This window comes from Rattus norvegicus, chromosome 5, assembly GCF_036323735.1.
Source record: "Rattus norvegicus strain BN/NHsdMcwi chromosome 5, GRCr8, whole genome shotgun sequence".
NCBI lineage: Eukaryota > Metazoa > Chordata > Mammalia > Rodentia > Muridae > Rattus > Rattus norvegicus.
Window position 1 is genome coordinate 128127526 of NC_086023.1, and position 15454 is coordinate 128142979.

Genomic DNA, 15454 nt, shown 5'->3' on the forward strand with positions numbered 1-15454 from the left:
TGCTTTCTTATAGAACCCAAGACTACCAACCCAGGGACGGCAGCACCCACATTGGGCTCTCCCACCCTTGATCACTAATTAAGAAAATGCCTTACAGGTGGAACTCATGAAGCAATTTCCTCAAGGGAGGCTCCTTTCTTTGTTATAACTCCAGCTTGTGACACACAAAACCAGCCAGTACAATGGATCCCTTGTCAGCTTGACACACAAACACATCATTATTAAGCCTCAACCTTATTTTTTTTTCTTTCTTTTATTGGATATTTTTTATTTACATTTTAAATGTTATTCTCTTTCCTGGTTTTCTGGAGATAAGCCCCTATCCCATCCCCCTCACCTTCTTCTTTAAGGATGTTCCCCTCCCCATCTGCTCCCTCCCCCTCCCAACATACCCCTACAATGGGCGGGGGGGGGGCAGCCTTGGCAGGATGAAGGGCTTCTCCTTCTATTGGTGCCCAACAAGGCCATCCTCTGCTACATATGCAACCCTTATTTTTCTATTCATCCCCAAGGTTTAAATAACTTTAAAAGTCCTACAGTCTTGACAAATTCTTACATATTAAATTGTAATCCCTTTAAAATTTCTAATCTCTTTTAAAGTTCAAAGTCTTTTTACAAATCAAAGTATCTTAACTGTGGGCTCCACTAAAATACTTCCTTTCTTCAAAGAGAGAAAAATATCAGGGCACAATCACCATCAAAAGCAAAATTAAACTCTTACTGTTCAATGTCTGGGATCAACTCATGATCTCTGGACTCCTCCAAGGGCTTGGGTCACTTCTCCAGCTCTGCCCTTTATAGCACACACCTTGTCTTCTAGGCTCCAGATGTCTGTACTCCACTGCTGCTACTGTTCTTGGTGACCATCTCATGGTACTGGCGTCTCCAAAATGCTGCAACTAGGCTTCACCAATAGCCTCTCACAGGCTCTCTTCATGGTGCCAAGCCTCAATTTCTTTGCATGACACCTTCAGTCTTGGGCCATCAACTGCACCTGAGGCTGCACTTTTACCAATGGCCTTCCATGGCTTCTCACAGTGCCCAACCTCAGCTGCTCTTCATGACCCCTTCATGCCTTCAAAACCAGTACCACCTGGGTGACTCTTACCCATTACCAAGTCCAGCCAAAGTATAAGGTACCACCTTAACTTGAAAGATCCAGAATTGGGGTCAATCTGAGGCCAGTGGGAAAATTCCACCACAAACCTCGAGCACAGAAAGACCCCTCCCTTCCAGGAGGAGTAGAGATAATTCAGTTCCTGGAACAGCTACAAGCCAAACTGTTGGACAAAGCCACCTATACCTCCCCATTTGACCCCCTCGGAAAGTCCTAGAATGGTCCACTGACCACAAGTCAGTTTGGCGGTCACTTCACCCCACCAATAGTACCCTGCCTAGTTACCATTGCACAAATCCTACCCCAATTGTTTGAATTCTGCCCCAATTGTTTGCAAGATATATAACTCCCTATTAGAGTCTGCTCAGGGTCATCTTTCTCCAAAAGGGAGTCAACCACAATGTGTTGGAATAAAGCTCCTCTTGCTTTTGCACCAATTACTGCCTCTGTGAGTCTCACTCAAGGGGTCCCAGAAAGAGGTCAGATCATGTAGGATGTCATACAGGTGAAGGCATGTATAAGATAGAACAAGGTCTTTCATTGGACGAAAAGGAAGGATGGGCAGGAGAAAAGTTTTAGAGAAAAGAGGAGACTGGGAGCGAGGCAGAGAAGCCAACTGGAGAACATGGAGGCTGATGTTAAGATTCCTCTCTGCACATTTACAGGTTATGAGTATTCTTGAGGGATGGACGTGTACAGGATTTTGTGTGTCTAAATGAGCAAATTATATATTATCAATTGTATTGAAAGACTCCGGAGCAGGGAGACCCTCACTCAAGTCTCGTGATGACGAGACCCCCCAAGAACTCATGAGAGACCATCCTTGCTACAATCACATGAGGTTTATTGATAGGGATGACAGAAACCAGCGCGCTGGGGTCGAGACTCGTATCCCATGCAGGGGTAGAGGAGTTCAACCTTGAATGGCTGGGAGAAGGGGTATTTAAAGGAAAAACCATACCAAATCACAAGGAAGAACCTCCTATTTCTCATGATTGTCAGCTACTATTATGGTTAGCTAGTTCCTGGAACAAAGTGGCTGAACCAGCTGGCGCAATTACTCTTTCTGTGATCAGCTAGTTCCTGGAACAGGCAGTTCCAGGACCTGACTATTTTTCTTTCTTTTGGCTTCAACTTTTGTCTAGGGGCAATTTTAAACTTTTACCTATCAGTATCAGAAGTTATTGTGTTGTGTGTTCTTTCATATGGTGATTTAAGTTTAAGAGAGTTTGTGGTGGTAGAGACACTGGGCTGCCATGGAATTGAGATGTATATTTCTGGCATGGTGGCAACCTGCCTTGGGAACTGGATAGGTGGAAAGATTGTTACCAGGCTCAGAGAGAAGCCTTTGGCAATGTGATATGGGATGGAAAAGAGCGGGTGAGACATTTTGCTGACTGAGATGAAGATATCTACTAGATATCTTAGAGTACTACCCAGATCTAGTGCGGGGTAAAAGAAAGGATTTTTTTTTTATAATTTTACAGCTACAAGATCAGACCTTACAAGCTATCTCTGAAACACAACTCTCAAAAACAAAACAAAACAAAACAAAAACAAAAACAAAAACAAAAACAAAAACAAAAAAAAAACCACTTCCCAGAAGATTTCACCTCAATGATGCTGGTCTCTTCTTAATCACCACTAATTTATTTCCAGCTAACCAGCATCAATAGTCCCAGTAACATAAAGTTTCACTTTAGTAGTTCTGATATTTTGTTAATCACAGCTGATTCTTCAGCCCCAGCTAACCAGAACCACAGAACCTTCACAATCAAAACAGCATGACCCTGATAAGAGTCTTTAATCTTCCCTCTGAAATTTCACAAGCCAGGCCTCCATCGTTTGCACTGTTCTCAACATTATCTTCCAAGCTCCTGCAGAACATCCCATAGAGCTCTTAACACCCAATGGCTCTCCTAGCCCAAAGTTCCAAAGTCCTTCAACATTCCTCCCCAAAACGTGGTCAGGTTGTCACAGGAATACTCCACTAGGTTGGTACCAATTTGTTTAGTCAGGGTTTTATTGCTGTGAACAGACACCATGACCAATGCAAATTTTATAAAGGACAACATTTAATTGGGGCTGGCTTATAGGTTCAGAGGTTCAGTCCATTATCATCAAGGTGGGAGCATAGCAGCATCCAGGCAGCAATGGTGCAGGAGAAGCTGAGAATTCTACATCTTCATCTGAAGAAAGCCAGGAACAGACTGGGCATCCTCAGGCAGCTAGGAGTAGGATCTCCAAGCCCACCCCACCCCCCACCATGGCACACTTCCTCCAACAAGGCCACACTTTCTAATAGTGCCATTGCCTGGGCCGAGCATATGCAAACCACCATATATGGGTCTGCATGAAAGTCTGTGCACTACTATTGTGATACTATTGCTAGGGAGATATGAGCAAATGTCTATTTACTCCATAGTGAACCAATGACAGGCCAAAGTAAGGACACCACTTTCAAAGTCCAACTTGATAAAGCAATGGTTTTAATGGGGTTACTCACAAGAGTAATGGGTAGAGGGGTGCTTACAATAGTAGAAATGACTCAAGGACACTGTGGAGAGCTTTTTGGGGCCACTTGGTAGGAATTTGACATTGGGTCATGACAAGGAAGTAAGTTCAAGGAGGAATCTGATTTTAGGCTAGAACAAAGAAGGAGGTTTCCAGGCATATGACTTTGGGTTAGGACAGAGAAGTAGGCTCAGGTATCTTGGTCATCCTGTTAAGTCCTTAGAAACAGTGATCAGGGGACTTAGTTTATTGCCTTGCTTGTTCCTTGACTATTTGTGTTTATTTTCTTGTTTGTTCCCTTTACCTAGAATTGACCTTATTACTTGCATGTAATTAAAATGATATAAAAGCAGACTAGGAAAAAATAAACCCACCTTAGCCTCAGAACTGACTGAAGTCATGCTACAGTGTTTTCTTTTTCTTTTTAATTCTTGATCCTCCCTTGGAGAACCTGTTGACTGACTGAGCTGGCTTGGTCATCTCACCAAAAGCCCACCCCAGCATGGTTAATGACTCACAGAAGCTAGAACCCTGGAGCTCAGTGACTCACAGGCAACCCAACTGGTCAGAGTCTACCAGATGCTGGCTCCTCTGACATAGCCTTTCAGCAGTCCTTTCCACTTGTGTACTTTGGGGGAGGGAGGAGGATAGTGAATTGCTGCTCAGCTTTAGGGACTTCCTGAATTATGTGTGTACAGGTGTCCAAGAGGCCAGCACTGGGGCTAGAGCTACAGGGAGTTGTGAGCCTCCTGATGTGGATGCTGAGAAAGAAACCTGGGTCTTCTACAAGAGCAGTAAGCACTCTTAACCACCCAATCCAGCCCACTAGGTTTTTGTGTGGTATACCAGTTGTATTCTAGGTATTAATCCTGTCAGTTCCAGAGCTGGCAAAGACTTCCTCCTAATCTTCATGTTGACCATTTCTTCAGTTTGTTAACTGTTTCCTTTGATGTAAAAAAGCTTCTTCGTGCCATGAGGTTCCATTTGTCAGTTAATGGCCTTATTTCGTAAGTGACCAGAGTCCTATTCCCTATTTGGATGCCCTTACCTATGCCAGCATCTTGAGGTATTTCCCCTACTTTTTCCTATTTCAGACTTTTGTGTATTGCATTCAGGCCTTTGATCCATTTGAAGTTGATGTTTGCACAGAGTTAAGAGAGACAAGGATTCTGATTCTTCTGCATGTGGTGGAAGAGTCATTTGTTGAAGATGCTGTCTTTTCTCCAATGTTTATTTTTGTCACTTGGTGACTGTAGTTACATTGCCTGTGTCTGGGTCAGCAATGTGAGTCTATGGATTGATGTGTCTGTTTCTGTGCCAGCACTGTGATATATCCTTTCCTTCTCTAAGACTCTATCTAGCTAAGACTTCTGGTACCACACTGAGTAAGAGGGAGGGAGCGGCCATGCCCACCTTAACATCTTTCTTTTTTTTTTTTTTTTTTTTGGTTCTTTTTTTTTCCGGAGCTGGGGACCGAACCCAGAGCCTTGCGCTTCCTAGGCAAGTGCTCTACCACTGAGCTAAATCCCCAACCCCAACATCTTTCTGAATTTACCTAGACCCAATTCTGATTCTAGGCCCTGATCTAACTTTTCTTAGTGTATTTATTTCAGAAAAACTATTTTTAGGGAAACTATTTCTGTATTGTTCCTCACCCTCCTCTAAATATCTGGAAGACTTGCCCTAGCTTGTTGCTAATCTTAGAATTCAGGAAAGGGGGCTGGAGATATGGCTCAGTGGTTAAGAGCACCGACTGCTCTTCCTGAGGTCCTGAGTTCAAATCCCAGCAACCACATGGTGGCTCACAACCATCTGTAATGAGATCTGATGCCCTCTTCTGGTGTGTCTGAAGGCAGCTACAGTGTACTCATACAATAAAATAAAATCTTAAAAAATAAATTAAAAAAAAAAAGAATTCAGGAAAGGTTTCTCAAACCATCCTTTTGAGAGGCAATTGTCAAAGTAGGCAGGGAGATAGCGGGGGGGGGGGGGGGGGCAAGCCCAGCACTGCTGGGGCCCTGTGTTTCATGAGGGTAGGGGAAGAGGTAGAGGTGGGGAGGGAAGGAGAGAGGAATGGAGAGGGGGGGGAGGGAGAGGGAGAGGGAGAGAGAGAGAGAGAGAGAGAGAGAGAGAGAGAGAGAGAGAATCAGCCTCCCAATATCCTCAAAGGTAGGGAGTAGTTTCAAAGGCTGAAGTGCAGTTATTATGGTCACAGAGGGAAACATTTGCAGACTCGGAGGTACCAATGTGTTTGACATACCCACCCATCAGACCCCGCCCTGATGTCCTCCACTAACTTTTTCCACTCTTAGATGGTGTGGTGGTCCAGTCATTTAATCCCAGCACTCAGGAGACAGAGGCAGGGCATCTACAGGAGTTTCAGGCCACCCAGGGAGAATGTCAAAAAAATCAAACAAAGAAACACCTTCACACTTTTCAGCACAGTCTGGTGGCCAGACTTGACCTGTGCTGTGAAGTGGAAACTTAAGGGCTCTTTGGAAAGTCAGTTGGATGGTGTTTTGCTGGGGTAAACAAGTGAAGGAATGTTTAGCTGAAGTGGACACAGGTGAAAGACCAAGGCAAGACTCCTGAAGGAACTTTTTGCTAAAGCAGAAACAAGAGAGAGGATGCCCTGCTAAAGCAAGCACATGAAATGACATGTGACGAAGGATTCTTTGCTAACAACACACATGTATTGGTCCGCCTTACATTGTGTAGTTGAGCTGCATTTGTTGGGACTCCATAGAGAGAAATGCACCAAAAAGCTTCTGGTGGTGTGCTGCAGTTTGCTGTCACTTCTGGACCTGCTGAGGCAATACATGGAGGATAGTGATGTTTGGAGGGTATAAATAGGGCTCGACAGAGTGTCAGAGCCTGAGCTAGACTTGGTGTGCAATGCTCGTAGGTCTCGTTTCTTCACTGATCTTTGATTCCCTGAGAAAGCACAGCCAAGAACTTCTCCTGGTGTCCCTCTGGGGTTCTCCTGCTGACTTAAGTGGAGGCTTGGCTGTCTCTGATAGGTCATTGTCACCCCTGTTGCTAACCTGACTCTACTGAACTAGACTGCTGATGTATCTGTGAGGGGTTTTTGAGTGGATCCAGCTGCCACTGCTAACCTGTGAACTCAACTGATTTCCAGACAACACAGATGGGAGTTGCTCTAAAGAACCTTTCTAAACAGGTCCACTTCCCCATATCCTTTCTTTTTCACTACCTCTGGTGACAAAGTAAAATACAGTACTGTCACTCACTACAAGCCAGATAATTCAGAATAAAATCAATTTTGTTTTTTGTGTCTTAAGCAGGGTCAAATACAGCCAAGACTAGCCTGGAACTTTATGTCTGGTCAACAGATGACTGTAAACTCCTGGTTCTTCTGCCTCACCTTCTCACATTCTGAGGATACAGGCATTGCTATCACACCAGGCTTAAAGTTAAGTTCTGTTTGTTTTTTTTTTATCTTGTCCCTTGTGATGGTTTATATATGCTTGGCCCAGAGAGTGGTACTATTAGATGTGGCCTTGTTGGAGGAAGTGTGCCACTGTGGGGGTGGGCTTGGAGACCCTCCTCCTAGCTGCCTGAGGATGCTCAGTCTGTTCCTGACTTCCTTCAGAAGAAGATATAAAACTCTCAGCTCCTCCTGCACCATGCCTGCCTGGATGCTGCCCTGCTTCCACCTTGATGATAATGGACTGAACCTCTGAACCTATAAGCCAGCTCCAATTAAATGTTGTCCTTTATAAAACTTGCATTGGTCATGGTGTCTGTTCACAGCAATAAGACCCTAACTAAGACAAGGGAACACATTTGTGCCAATCTTAGGGACTGTTAGGTGAGGTTGTTCCTAACAGTTTTTCTACCCATTCTGAGTTAGTTGAGGGTTTGTTTAATTTTTGTTTTTATCAAGAATGAGTACTGGATTTTATCAGATGATTTTCTCTTTTTAACTTACTATTTTTTAAAAAAAAACCAATCAATTTATTTATGGAAGAGAGTGCACAGCACATTTATGGAGGTCAGAGGACAATCAGTTCTCTCTTGCTACCATGTGGGGTCCCAGAGATGGGACTCGGATCAAGCTTGGCAGTAACGGAACTATCTCACTGACCTCAAATGTTTTATTTATTTCTATAATGGTAAAAACATAATATAAATGCAGGCAGTGGTGCACACCTTTAATCCCAGCACTAGGGAGGCAGAGGCAGGCAGATCTGTGAGTCTGAGGCCAGCCTGGTCTACAGAGCAAGTTCCAGGACAGTCAGCACTGAAACCCTGTCTCAGAAAACAAACAAACAAACAAACAAACAAACAAACCATCTAAAATAGCTGTTGGGCCTGCTCCTTCAGCAGAGCCGCAGCCATTTTGTTCCATGCCTGCCAGTCATTTCACATTGTTACTGATGCAGAAGAATAACTTGACTTAGAGCAAGGTCAAACTGGTCATAGACCCGGTTATGTTCTATCCTTGTTATTTTTACGTGTATATGTTCTGAGATTTCTTAATTTTAAGAAATTCCACCGCCATATGCTACATTTAAAACCAATCAGAAAAGCCAGTAAGAATTGTTCTGTCCCGCTAGCCAGAACAACTTGAGTCAGAGCTGACCACTGGGCAGCACCTCCTGTACCTGCATATGGGCCCACTGTGGGTTTTGCTTTTATAAACTGGCCCTGGAAGACATTCCGTGGCCACAGTCAGCTCCTGAGTCCGGTCTACGGTGGTTTATGCAGCAATTCCCAGACCTCAGCAATAACAGCCCCCAGATTCTCCCACCCTTAGAAGCAAACATTGTTTTTTGCCTCTATGATTTTTACTAAAACTGATTGATATCAGGTATTGGGAATCAGAGGGCCCCTTCAGAAGAGCTCCAGGTTCTCCTGTCCCCTAACATAGACGTGAGAGTTGCAGCCCAGGAGGGGTGGACAGTTTGTGAGGAGATGCAGACCAGAGCAAAGTTCAGCAGCTCAGCTGCGGGAAGCACAGAACCTGTGGTTCCTGCAGTCCCTTAGGGCTGCCGAGAACTCATGTGCATAGTGCACGCTTTCTGAATTTGTCCCACCAGTAACAGTAACTTCCCATCTCGGATCTCATTAGCATCTTATATCTCAGCCTGGAGAGAGGACTACATTTCCCAGGTATAATGAATGGGCCACGGCTACTTTCAGACATTCTAGAATATTTCTGTGGAGCCAGTTTGTAGCCAGTCTCTGACAGTGATTTTCAGGCAGGATAAGAAAGGCAGGAAAAATTTTGGAGACTGGAGAAGGAAGCAGCTCACCAGAAGCGAAGCAAGAACCCCAGTGTAATTAACAAGACCCCTTTCTTTCCCAGCCATTAACCTAATTTTCCAGGAATCTCACCAGGTCTATGTACAGGAAAAGGGCAGGTACTTACTGTTAGTATTCTATCTAAGCTCCGCCCACACGGCTACCAGGCAACAGCCAGGTATGCTCCGCCCCACAGTTACATGGCAACAGCCAAGTATGCCTTACTCACTATAAAAGGGGCTGCTTGCCCCCTCCTCACTCTCTCTCCCTTGCTCTCTTGCCCTCTTCCCCTTTGTCCCTTCTCTCCCCATTTCCCTCCCCTCCACATACTCATAGGGGGGCCTTTACTCCTCTCTTCTACTCCTCTTCTTTCATTAAACCTTTCCACATGGAACCATGTTGGCTTGGTGTGGTCTGTCTGGACACGAACCGAGATTTCTACCCCAACACTTACCACCTGTGAAACCCCAGTGGGGTCTGGTTTTGTCAGGTTGTAAGCCCATCCACATTATCTCCATGGCATCACATATCTCCTGTAGCAGAAGATGAAGAGAGAGAGGTCTCTCAGCAAATGGCCTAGTCTGCTCTTTGAGGCTGTGATAAAGCCCCAGGACGTAAAGCAACTTGAGGAGAGATTTACTTCATACTATAACTTCCAGGTTACAATCCATCACTGCTGGAAGGCAGGGCAGGAACTAAAGCAAAAGATTACCGAGGACTGCTGCTTGTTGCCTTCCTCACCTACCTACCACCTACCTACCTTCCTTGCTTCTCACCGACCCATTTTTTACACAGCTCAGACCCTCCCGCTGCAGGGTATTGGAATGCTCCCGATGGACTGGACCCTCCCACATTAATCAGCAAATCAAAGACATACCCACAGGCCAATCTGATAGATATAGTTCCTTATTCCCAGGTGTCTTAGTTTGCTTCTCTGTTGCTGTGGTAAGACTCAGACCAAACCAATTTAGAGGAGAAAAGGAATTCTTTCCTTTTACACTTCCTGGTAACAGTGGGTCACTGACGGAAGTCGGGGACAGGAACCACGGGGGGAAACTACATAGGTACCAGCTTGCTCATGATTTGCGTAGCTTGATTTCTTTTTTTTTTTTTTTTCATTTATTATATATAAGTACACTGTAGCTGTCTTCACACACACCAGAAGAGGGCATCGGATCTCTTTACAGATGGTTCTGAGCCACCATGTGGTTGCTGGGAATTGAACTCATGACCTCTGGAAGAGCAGTCAGGTGCTCTTAACCGCTGAGCCATCTCTCCAGCCCGTAGCTTGATTTCTTATATAACCCAGAGGTTATGTAAGTGACCAGGTCCGGAGGTGGAATCACTCACAGTGGGGTGGGCCCTCCCACATCAACCATTAGCCAAGGAAATGTCCCCACAGGCCAACGTGATGGAGGCATTTCTCAGCTGACGTTCCTTCTAAGCTGTGTCAAGTTGACCAAAACTAGATAACAAGCCTTTGAGGTGTAATTTGAAAACCACCAAAATGGTATAAATGGTGGCTGACAAGAGAATTAACTACTTATTCTTGCTTGGAGAAGCCACATGGGTACATCTTTATTCTCTTCTGCCTTCGGGAATACATACGGCATAAGCACTTCTTCAGAGTACCTTTTTGTTTTCCTGAAATATTTGTAAAAATAATTTTTAATTATGTGTACTGGGGTGGGGTGGGGGTAGGTGCCCACGGAGGCCAGAAGTATCAAATCCTCTTGTTGCTGGAGTCTCAGTTGTGGTTTGTAAAATGTGAGGAGCGTCGGGGGGATGGACTCCTCAGGTTGCCAAAGCCGACCATGTTGAGTTGTCTCCCTGTCCTTGAGAGGGTGACAGCTTTCATTTCCTCTATGCCAGCTTCGTTGAGAACCGTTGTCCTAGGAATCACCAGTGGGAGCTGAACGACCCATCTCCCATAACTCCTTCCGTGATGGGGTGGGCAGAGTCCTGGCCCGGGGGAACTACGTCCCTATTTTGGCCATCAGTTGAAGAGAAGGATTTTCACCCCTGTGGTAGGAGTTGTCTGGAATCCCTGCTCTACAGTTTAACCTACAGTCGCTATATCCTAGAAGACACAAGCACCCAAGCAGTTTGAAAATACTAGGTCCGCACATGAGTGACATGATCACAACAATCAACGGCCGCCTGAAAGGTGAGAGCCAGCAAAACCATGACCGTGCATTGCCAGGGAAAGCCATCTTTGTGCGGCTTGCTCCCAAAAGTGACCTGCTTGGTCAGGTAGTTTCATTCTACTTTATTTCCCTTTAAGGGATGTTCTCAGGTATCCCAGACTGGCCTTGACTTCAACTTCCGATCCTCCTGCTTTTAGCTCCTGACAACTTGTTTTGAAAGACCCTCAGTGAGAATCTTCCCTCAGGAAGGAGATCCCCAAGCCCAATGACCAGGCCGAGACCACTGGATGCAATCAGCAAGAGGGTTTATTGTCCAGATACACAGGTACCTGCGAGCGTCTCAGTCAGCTCGGAAGGACTGGCACACCCAGCAGGACCAGGGATGGGTTTTTATAGGGTTCTGGGGAGCAGAAGCAGGCATACAGAAGCACATGCATGGTTACAGGGACTTGATTGGTGGATTCAAATGAGGTGTGGATGCATGGTTACACCCAATTGGCTATTTCAAACATATTCAAATGAGGCGCAGAGGTATGGTTACACAATTGGCTATTTCAAACATATTCAAATGAGGTTAAAACACAGCAAAAGAGTTCGTGCAGGCTGGGGCGTCCGGTATGTCAGGGGCTAGGGGCTTATCCCTTCCTGCCAGATGGCCTATGAGTCAGTTCCAATACCTCGGGCTGGTTCTGCATTCCTCCTTCCTTATCTTTGTGGTCTGTCAATTTTAACGGCGGGGCAGGCCCCACAGGGCCTGGGTGTGCCTGGACCTGCCCGGGCCTGTTTCAGCTCTGAGTCTGTGAATCTTAAGACTTACTTTTTACTTTTATAGTTGTGGACCTTACACTCGTATAATTTTCCTTTTAAGGGGGGGGTCTTTCAGTTTTATAGGTCTGTACTGCCACCTAAGGATGCCATAGTGAAGTTTATGCCTTACCAAGGACAGAAAAAACAAGGCTTTGCACAAGCACTCTCCTTTGGCAGAGAGGACAAAGCCCTGTTTTGTAGAACACCGCTGAGGGCACTTATTCTCCAGTGCTCCGATTTCTCATGGACGTGAGGAGAGTTGCCGTCTTAAACTGAGCGTACTCGTTCACACCTCTAGTGTAGTGAGGCTTCTGGAATTTGGGGTTCTTTTGAAAAAATACAGAAATATTATAAGAATATGATTCTGTTTTAATCCCAGGTGTGGGGATGTGGGGCTGCTTTGGAGCGTCCTAAGCAGCTGGCTATGATTTGCCTTGTGCTCTAGCAGAGGCGTGGTTTTGCCAGCTGTGTGACATTTGGGAGGGTAGGTAAATGCTAGGGCCCCTGAGCGGCAGGGTTGGTGGCCCTTGGTCATTCACAGGGGGTGGTAGCAGTTGGTTAGGTGTCAAACTCAAAGAAGAAACAAAAGGAAAGAAATCAGATTCAGAGATTTTCCTAGTTCCTTTCCCTATTGTTGTTTCTCCCCTATCTAGTGTTAGTTTAATGAAACCAGGGAGCGGGGAATAAAGGGTGGGAAAAAGAAGAACCCCAAAGAAGCAAAGACCAGCCATACTTTAATCTCAAAATTCAGAGCCAGGCAGATCTCTGCAAGGCCAGCCTGGGTTTCAGACCAGCCATGGCTATATATACAGTGAGATCCTGTCTTTAAAAAAAAAAAAAAGGAGGGGGAAGTACTGGGGGCTGGAGAGATGGTTCAGTACTGAAGAGATTACTACTCTTTCAGAGGACCAGAGTTCATTTCCCAGACCAGTCAAGAAGCTCGTAACTGCAACTCCAGCTACGCCCAGCCTCTCCAGGTTCCTGCACGTATATGACTCCTTTAAGACTATTTTATTTCTGCTGTTGAGAACCCCAAAAGCTAATTCAAAGGTTAATATTTGGTGCTGGGGGCACCGCTGATGGCTTTTGTGACTTCCTTCTAATGTGTAGATAATGTGGTGGTGCATACCTGGAATCCAGCTCTCCGGAGGCAGAGGCAGCTGGATCTGAGTTCAAGTCCAGCCCGCCTACCGAGGGAGCTCCAGGACAGACCAGGAAGGAATGCTGCTTACTGACTTGTTCTTGAAGGCCTGTTCAGCCTGCTTCTTTCTTATATAACACAGGACCACCTGCTCTGGACCACAGCAGGACAGGCCCTCCCATGATAATCATTACTCAAGAAAATGCAGGGCCGGGAGGCTTGGTGGCATGTGCTTTTAATTCCAGCACTAGTGAAAGACCCCCTCCCAAAAAGGGAATTGTACAAGCCCAAGGCCCTCAACTATAGAAGTAAAAAGTAAGTTTTTAGATACACAGACTCAGAACTAAAATAAGCCTGGGAAAGTTCAGATGGGTCCAAGCTTTGTGGGACAAGCTGACCCATCATTTAGACGAAACAGACCATAAAAGAAAACAAAATACAGAAACCAGTCTAAATTATTGATATTGTTTTATGGGCCACCTAACAAGAGATAAGCCCCTAGCCCCTGACATTCCGGACGCCCCAACCTGCACGTATTCTCTTGCTGTGTGACAACCTCATTTAAATAGCCAATTGGGTGTAACCATACATCCGCGCCTCACTTGAATCCACCAACCATACATCTGCTTCTGTAAGCCTGCTTCTGCTCCCCAATACCCTATAAAAACCCGTCCCTGGTTCTGTTAGACGCGCCAGTCTTCCGAATTGACTGGGACACCCACAGGTACCTGTATATCCTGATCAATAAAAATCCTCTTACAGATTACAGCCTGTGGACTCAGACTGGTCATTGGGCTCGAGGATCTCCCTCCTGAGGGAAGATTCTCTCTGAGAGTCTTACATTAGGAGATAGAAGCAAGTGAGTCTCTGTGAGTTCCAGGATATCCAAGGCTACACCCTGAGACCCTATCTCAAAAGGAAAGAGGATGCTTCACAGACATATCCATAGGCCAATCTGACTGAGGCAATTCCCAACTAGCTTCCCTGTCCCTAGATGCCAAGATGCCAGCACAGTGTCCTTTACAGTGTAACTCATATAATTTCTGTGCCTTGTTGACTGGCGCCTTCTATAATACACTTAAGCTTTTGGTTTCTTTCCTCATTAGTATTTCCATTTGAAGCAATCTTTTATCCTCAAATGAAACTGATTTGCCACTGAACAATTTGAAGAATGTTTTTTTTTTACTTTTTCAACCCTATTTAACAAAAATACATTTCATATCTGTAACATTTATATCTTCTTTTATGTGATGATTTCTTTCTATTTTGTTTTTAGAAAATATTTCTTGGGGCTGGAGAGATGCCTTAGCAGTGAAGAGCACTGACTGCTCTTCCAGAGGTCCTGAGTTCAATTCCCAGCAACCACATGGTGGCTCACAACCATCTGTAATGGGATCCTATGCCCTCTTCTGGTATATCTTAAGACAATAATAGTATACAGTATACTTACATAAAACAAATAAATCTTTAAAAAAAGAAAAATTTATTTATTTATTTATTTATTTATTTATTTATTTGGTTTTTAGAGACATGGTTTCTCTGTGTAGCCCTGGCTGTCCTGGATTACTGTGTAGACCAGGCTGGGCTCAAACTCAGAGATCTACCTGCTTCTGCCTCCCAAGTGCTGGGATTAAAGGTGTGTGCCACCACCACCACTGTGAAGCATTATTTTCTTAATGAAATAACTATATTCCACTGAAAACCTATGATGTTGTACAGGAACCGTTAGGAACAGTCTTTGGAACATTTCTATGTTTTCTTCAACTCGGGGATGGAGGTAAGATAAGTCTATCTTGCTGCTGTCACTGTGGTTACATCTTTTCCTTTGAAATTAGTTCTTGTCTTAACTGCAGTCAAATTGAATTCCAAGAACAGCAGAACCTACCAATGGGCGTGTATTGGAGCACGCCCATTGTCTCCTAGCAGCCGATCCCTCCCCTCAATCAACAGGGATTCTTTGGAACATTTTGAAGAAGACAGAGACAGGATCAGACAAACCACACCCACACGTGGCCAAGACATCAATTGTATACACTCTTTGTCCTTTGTTTTATTTTTCTATTCAAATGTTCCACTCTGAGGAATCATTCAGGGCTCCAAAGATAGACCTGGGACTATCAAACCTTTCTTTTTCCTAACATTGTCACATTGATCAAACCTCCTTTCTCTGTCCCTTATCATCACCCTCTCTCTCCCTCTCTCTCTCTAGGAGGGCCTGGTGAGATGGTTTGTGTGGACGAGACACCTTGTTTTTGCCTGATCAAAAATGAACTGCTGAATCCCAGTCACTGGAGCACTCAGACCTTAGCCATTCACTAACTTACATTGGTCCCTGATGACTAAAGAGACTAAATATGGAGCCAGGCATCCCTTAAGGGCTGCTGACCCTTTGCTCTGCAATGCCTTAGAGATTCTAGTGACCTGCGGGTGTGATAATAGGATAGCAGAGTCAGAATGTGG